Here is a 7859-nt window from a genome sequence, read left to right on the forward strand (position 1 = left end):
GTTGATGATAAAACTGCGTATGCTCGTATGTCATGATATCATTTATATGAATGTGTGTATTGTGTTTGTAAACATATTTGTGTACGCATTTTGGGGAAGGATCTACACAAAAAAAAAAAAAAATAAAATAAAACGAAATAGACTCGCGCTCAGGATCAGGGGTAATATTGTCAATTCTATTCTAAGATCCTTTCTCTGTATGTATTTGCTATTCCTGTTTCCGATTTAGCTCGTTTTTTGAATCGTATAAACGTAATTTGAAACTTATATGTGGATCCTGTAAGAAAAGGGCGAGTCTCTCCTTGTCGTATCGTCCTCGACTTCGTATAGAATTAATCGCAAACAAAGTTGCAGTGCAATCAACCCTTAATCAATGGAGTTCCTTTATAGGATTTAGAGACTCTGTGACTGAGTGTTTGTGTTGAAGACCAAAAAAAAGTAAATTTACAAAAGTAAGACCGGCTGCTGTGATGCTTGTTGTGAGGAAGTCCTTTGTATATTGGGAGCACTCGTCGTCGTCCTCAGTCCTTTTCTTCTTTCCTTTATTTTTTCTTAATGGATTTTTTTTAGATTGCATTTTATTTTAATTTTTAGTCCCTTTATTGTGATTAAAATGATCTTGATGTTTGAAAGAAAATAAAGAAAATAAAAAAAAAAAAAAAAAAAAAACACCATGTCTGGCGTTTGCATTTTTCGTCGCATGTGCACTTCTAAATTCTCATTTCCGATTTGAAGAAACCGGTGGAACGGAAATTAATTCGCAAACTCGGATGTTGGTCTAAAGAATTTTAATTTATTTATAATGTAGGTATAGCAGGAGTATTATAGGTCATCATCACCATCTCTCTATACATCAATTCAACAAAGAGGAAATGCAAAGTGTGAGTAAATATGTTTTTTGGAGGCTTTAAGGATTTTTTGTTAGAAAATATTTTCAATGGGTAGGTATATCTGGACGAGTAGAAAAAATTTTGAAATAATGATGCTGATGAGAACTTACTTCAAATTAGAAATAAATATTTTTTTTTTTCGATCAGTTCAATGACTCCCTCAAACCAGTGCGAAACCTTTGTAGCTTCAGAAATAAAATACTGCCAACAGTTGTTTTGTAATCACAGCTCTGCGTATGTTGGTCACACCGAAAAAAAAACCAATATCAATTTAACATTTTTTAAATATCAAATTAACATTTTTTAAATATCAGCCAAAAATGCTCTATAAAATGTGTTTTATGATATTTAAAATGTTAAAACAACATTTTTATTATCAGGATGATATTTAAATGTCACATTTTGGAAATTTTTTTTGATATTTTATTATCATTTTTTCATATCAATTTCTCATTCCAAATTATTGAAAAATATTAAATAAAAAATTCTTAATGTGTACTAATTTAAAGGCGCTTTGTGTTTTTTCGAAGTAAAATGTATGATTTACTTAAGATTTGTAAGATTTTACTTCACATAGTTTGGGAGAAAATAACAAAACAATTATATCACCTATAATAGAAAAAATAATATCACCATTATTTTGTCAAGAATATTCCCTTTCATTAATGTTTTGAAAAAGAAAGAAAATTCTTAAAATAATAAAAATGAAAAGGAAAGAAATAGGTTTCATTATAATAAACTAAAACGTAAAATCTAGTCAACATTGACATTTTAATTGTCAAAGTGAAATTATCACTATCCACTTAAACTTAAAAAAATGTCAAAATGATATTTTAATTGTCAAAGTGAAATTTTCACTATTCCACCTGAAATTAAAAAATGTCAAAATGATATGATAAAATATCAAAATTGATATTTTAATTGTTGGTTGACTTTTGTCACTGAAAAATGTTAATTTGATAGCTGTTATTATCAATTTTTTTTTTCGGTGATATACTGGCCAAGAATTCATCACTCACTATGATTATGTTATCGTTTTTAAATGGTTTTTTTCTGTGAGCAGATTTTTTATTCCTAGATCTTTTATAAGAAGCATTATCTCAAGATAATGGCATGGCATGTAAGGTTAGCCCCCGCCAGTAGTCAGCCACTTCGTCATAAAATCCAGCAAAATAATAAACGCACAAGTTTTTTTTCTCTGATTATTTTTTTGACCTTAGGAGACAAATTATTCTTAATTCTCCTAAGGTCAGCCCCCCGGCTGACTACTGAAAACTCCTTTTTAAAATTTTTTTTAACCTGAATATCGTCGGTCTCATAAGAAAACCTCGTAACTCCCAAAATCAAAATTTTACAGGAGAGACGAAAGAGTAAACAAACAACAGAGTAGTTGGGAAGAAACGCCCTGTGCAAAATTTGAATTTAAGTCTATTTAGAGTTTTCGGAATGACCCCAAATTTTCTGTTTTGCTCCGCTGACATATTTTCTAAAGAATGGCATTCAAAAGTCATTTTTGAAAAAAAGTGAAATTACGAGGTTTTGTTGTCTTTTAGATTGGCTCGAAAAAAATATGAAAAATGGTAATAGTTTCAGTAGTCAGCCGCCCATAAAGATTACGATAGATAGGGTGGCTGACTATAGATGACACATATTCTATTATCAGCCGTTTAGTTTTTAGAGAAATAAAAACATATGAAAACCTTTGCCGTTTTCCAAAATAAAGTCCGGAGTGAAGATTTATCTGCAAAACTATTATTATAATTATGGAAATCAAAATTTTAAACACTTAAGCCTACTATGCTGCTAAAGCGAAACGAAATTTTTCATACAAAAAAGCTCAAGGAAATCTTGAACGAAATTTAATTTATTTTGTTTTAGTGTCAAAACTTACTTTTTGATGTTTTTTCTTGAATTTTATTTGTAATTTTTGTATTTTCACTCTGACATATTACTCGATGATATTTGTTCGTTAACATGTTCGCTAACGACGTTGGAGACTTAAATATTTTTCGATTCGCTTCAGCTGTGTACTAGGCCTAAGTTAATAAATTATAAATTACAGTATTAAAAATGACAGAAGACACACAAAAACCTAAAACGAATTCCACAACTACTCGGAAGAGGCACTGGCGCAAGCGTTAAAGAAAATTCGTGAAAAAGGTTGGGCGATAGGAAAGGCAAGTAGTGAATTCGGGCAAAGTTGAAGAAGAACCTAGAAAAATGGAACCCGATCCAGTACTGAAGGCGGCGGAGGAACAAGCTCTGCGAACTGGCTTATAAACCTTGCAAAGTGTGGTTTTCTACAAAAAGCCACGAATCTCTTAAACACAGTCCAAAAATTTATTCGTGATGATAAAAGAAGAATCCCTTTAAAGATGATCTACCTGGAAAGTCGTGGTATTACGGATTTTTAAAACGTCACCCGGAATTGTCCCTCAGAACACCAGAGGAACTATCAAAAGGTCGGATCAGTTGCAAAAGAGTCGGTCAAGAAGTGGTTCCGGGATCTGAGGGCATATCGTGGTAGGATGCGGTCAGAAACATTCTTCGCGTATGTAGCCAATAGTTTTGATAGATGGCTTACAGAACAAAATATAAAACGACCAGTATTGTTCCTCGTCGATGGCCACAAGTCCCACCTGACCATGTCAACTATGTATGTTTTAAAGCATAGATTATGAAGCTTATTTAATTTTGTTTTATTAACTTGTAGATACCTAAGTATCTTTTTTACATACTTAAATACCTACACAGGTACTTTTTATTGATTTATTTCTACACTTAGTTTTTGTTTTATGACTATAACTTATTCCATTGTTACATTAGTTAGTAGATTATTTATCTCTTGAATAAGATTTGACTGAAATAAAAGTTCCTCTTTTACTTAATACTTCTTTATAATTCATTTAATTCCGAAAGAAAGGCTTGTTGATACTTTTAATAATGATTAAAATTTGTATTAGGTATACAAATTAATTTACAAGTTGGGGCTGACTACTGGATATTCAAGGGGCTGAAATCCAGGAACTCGGGGGGCTGACTACTCCAAAATCACACTTCCATCTAAATAATGGTTTGTAATTTGTTTTGAGTAGAAAAATATCCTTTGTCATATTTCATATGCGAGTGAACAAAACTTAAGCATTATTGTAAGATTTGGTTTATTGGTATATGGAGGAAATTTTTAAGTATAGAAAACCTCGTCAGATGTTCAAAGTTCATTTGAGAAAAATCTCCACTTGAGTGATGACCATGAATAATGTAAGCTTAAGCGAATCCTTTAGATATTTTTCAGCTTGAGTGACGATTATAAATTCTGCCCTTGTCTATTCCTCTTTTTTAAAAGCTGTAAATGGTTCAATGTTCAGAAATATTACACAGATTCATGTGGTCATGGGCCACATTAAACATTATTGAATGAAAATAAATGAGTATAAATGGCAGCCGTGACAGGAAATGAAATAGTCGTAGCCAAGACCCAAACCCAAAATAAAATACAAAATGTAATAGATTATAAGTTCAAGCTGGTGTATTAGTTGTGTGCCTAAGACATAACATACTGTTAGGGGTAAGATAAAATAGTTATTTCTAGTTAGAGAGACAATAATTTCATAGCAGACTTTAAGGAAAGTCTCTAGATTTCATAGTAGATTTGAAAAAAAGCCCTCGGATATTTTTTTACATTCTTTTTTATATCGGGTAGATAGAGTTGCTAGTTGCCTAAGGATTTTGTCTCATAAAATAAAGCACAGAAACGTCAAATATCAACATTTTCGAATAATTATTGAAGTTAAATGTAGATTATTTATTTCTTTACAATTGAAAATTTTGGTACAATTAAAAAAAAAAAAATCAAGTGTGCAATTTACACGTGGTAGAAGTGAAACCTTAAAAAATCATTTTTCTTGCAAAAAAAAAAAAATAATAAAAAAAATCTACCTATTTTTATTCTATCACCTTCAAATCCATGTTTTTTTATATCACAACCTATATAAATCAAAGAAAGCGAAAAAACAAGTAATTTTATCCTATTAAATCCATTTTTTTCCCTAACAACCTATACAAATTTTTACACCGTCTGAAAGCTTATTGTCTTAGCTCAAAATATATATATCGATCAGGTGTATGAGACATCTACAAAAAGAGCTAGAATTTTTTAAACTCGATGAAATTTCATCCAAAAAACAAAAAAAAAACATTTATTTTTATGTTCTCATGCTATTAAATCAATTTTTTTGTTTGAAAACCTATACAAAATTTTATACCATGTGAAAGCTTATTGTTTTACCTTGTATAATGATGCATAAATCTTATTTCAAAGATGTCTACAAGAGAAGTTAGATTTTTTTAAAGTCAACCATGTCGAATTTCCAGACTGAGATTACGGTACTTCCTACACTGCTAGCTGGTCATCGCCAACAGATCTCCACAGGTGTTTTGAGGTATTTTTAAATTTTTTTCAATTTAAGATTGTGTAACTTGTAGAGCACGTAACGTTATGTGTGATATATCAAATAAAAGGTTATGTTATCAGCATGCGTATTAAAGTTAAATCAAATTTGTATGTGCACTAGATCAAAATATAAAACGTGTGTTGGAAAAGACCATCTTTTTACCGTTATCTCTGAATTTTGAATATGAAATTAAGTGAAATTTTATAAACTTATAATTTATTTAATTACATATCTACACCGAAAAAAAAACCAATATCAATTTAACATTTTTTAAATGTCAAATTAACATTTCTTAAATATCAGCCAAAAATGCTCTATAAAATGTGTTTAATGATATTTAAAATGTTAAAACAACATTTTTATTATCAGTATGATATTTAAATGTCACATTTTGGAAATTTTTTTTGATATTTTATTATCATTTTTTCATATCAATTTCTCATTCCAAATTATTGAAAAATATTAAATACAAAATTCTTAATATGTACTAATTTAAAGGCGCGTTGTGTTTTTTCGAAGTAAAATGTATGATTTACTGATAAAATTTGATCGGCACTAAGATTTTACTTCACATAGTTTGGGAGATAATAACAAAACAATTATATCACCTATAATAGAAAAAATAATATGATCATTATTTTGTAAAAAATATTCTCTTTCAGTAATGTTTTGAAAAAAGAAAGAAAATTCTTTTAATAATAAAAATAATAAAAAAGAAAAGGAAAGAAATAGGTTTCATTATAATAAACTAAAACGTAAAATCTAGTCAACATTGATATTTTCATTGTCAAAGTGAAATTTTCACTATCCACTTAAACTTAAAAAAATGTCAAAATGATATTTTAATTGTCAAAGTGAAATTTTCACTATCCCATCTGAAATTAAAAAATGTGAAAATGATATGATAAAATATCAAAATTGATATTTTAATTGTTGGACGACTTTTGTCACTGAAAAATGTTAATTTGATAGCTGTTATTATCATTTTTTTTTTTCGGTGTACAGTACAAATTTCATTCATCTATCTACTAAAACAAAAAAGTTATAACAAGTTGAAGTCGTGTCGCGTTTTCGTTTCATCTTGTTTCAAATCACTACGATACTAAAGAAGTTTTCACTTCAAAAGTTAATAACTGGTCGCAAAAATAATTTATTTAAGTTTTTGTTAGAAAAAGTCAGATTTTCCTAAATCCGGCCTTTGTTTCCTATTTTTAGTGCCATTTAGTGTCCCATCTCCGGCCACTGACTTTATTAAACTGTAATTGGTCCAAAAAGCCAATGATTCATTTTATTTTTGGTTTTGATGACAAATTAAACGTTTGTACTCAAGTTCTTGTACGTTTTACATGAATCATTGGCTTATTGGGACCAATTACAGATTTTACTGTCTCTTCAAAAAAAAAAAACACCCTTTTACCTAATTTTTTTTTATAAAAACTCTTTATTCTTGCTTTCTATCACAAATTCAAAGTTTTCACCAAATTTCATTAGGGTGATCCATCATTTTTGTTTTCACTAAAAAAAACCCTTTTAACCGTGAAATTGTTATAGACACTTTAGATTCTTGTTTCTTATCTCAAAAGTAACATAATTCCTGAATTTCAATAGGTTACCACTAGTACTACTCTAGTATTGCAGTCTTTTCCAAATATGCCCATATTTTCTGTACACCTAAAGAAAACACCCTTTCACATGAAAAAAATGTATAGATTTTTTTTTATCGTAATCCACATGAGAAAGAGAACATATTAATTGAATTTCGTGAGGGTACCTTTTATACCATTGATTTTATTGGACTTATGGCGGATTTACCCTATTTTCCCAAAAAAAAACACCCTTTAACCTAAAATATTTGTATAGACTTTTTGAGTTCTTGGTTTCTGTTATAAATGAAACATTTTTACCAATTTTCATTGGTGTAACAATTTTTTCCCAGTTTTTGTGGTACTAATTCCGAATTTCATCATTTCTTGAAAAAAAAAACACCCTTTCACTCAAGATAATTTTGTAGTTTTATTTAATTCTTATACCAACCAAAACTTTTTCACCAAGTTTTAAAAATTAATAAAATTTAAGTTAGCTGTTATGATACCTTTCTTACACACAACTTAACCTATCAAAAAAACACCCTTTCACCAAAAATAATTTTAAGAACTTTATGAATCCTTTATCCCTGCTTTATCTAAAACCTTCATCCCGAATTTAAATGCCTATTTTACCTGTACTATATTAATAAGTAATAACATCAAATGATTCAAAAATTTAGTTATTTTTTTTTTTTCAATTTTTTAAACTTTTATCAATAAAATGGGACCGAATACAGGAAAACCTTGAATTCCAAAGCTTTTTGTGTTCTAATCTCCGGCACCCTCAAAATTAACTGAATTCAAATCTTTTTCCTATTTAAAAACTATTTTAATTGAAGAATAATATATATTTAATAAGAAAAACAACATTTCAAAGCATTAACTCGGAAATTGTTTACACAACACACTAATTACGAAAGTAAGTTTCG

Source organism: Episyrphus balteatus, chromosome 2 (genome assembly GCF_945859705.1).
Source record: "Episyrphus balteatus chromosome 2, idEpiBalt1.1, whole genome shotgun sequence".
NCBI lineage: Eukaryota > Metazoa > Arthropoda > Insecta > Diptera > Syrphidae > Episyrphus > Episyrphus balteatus.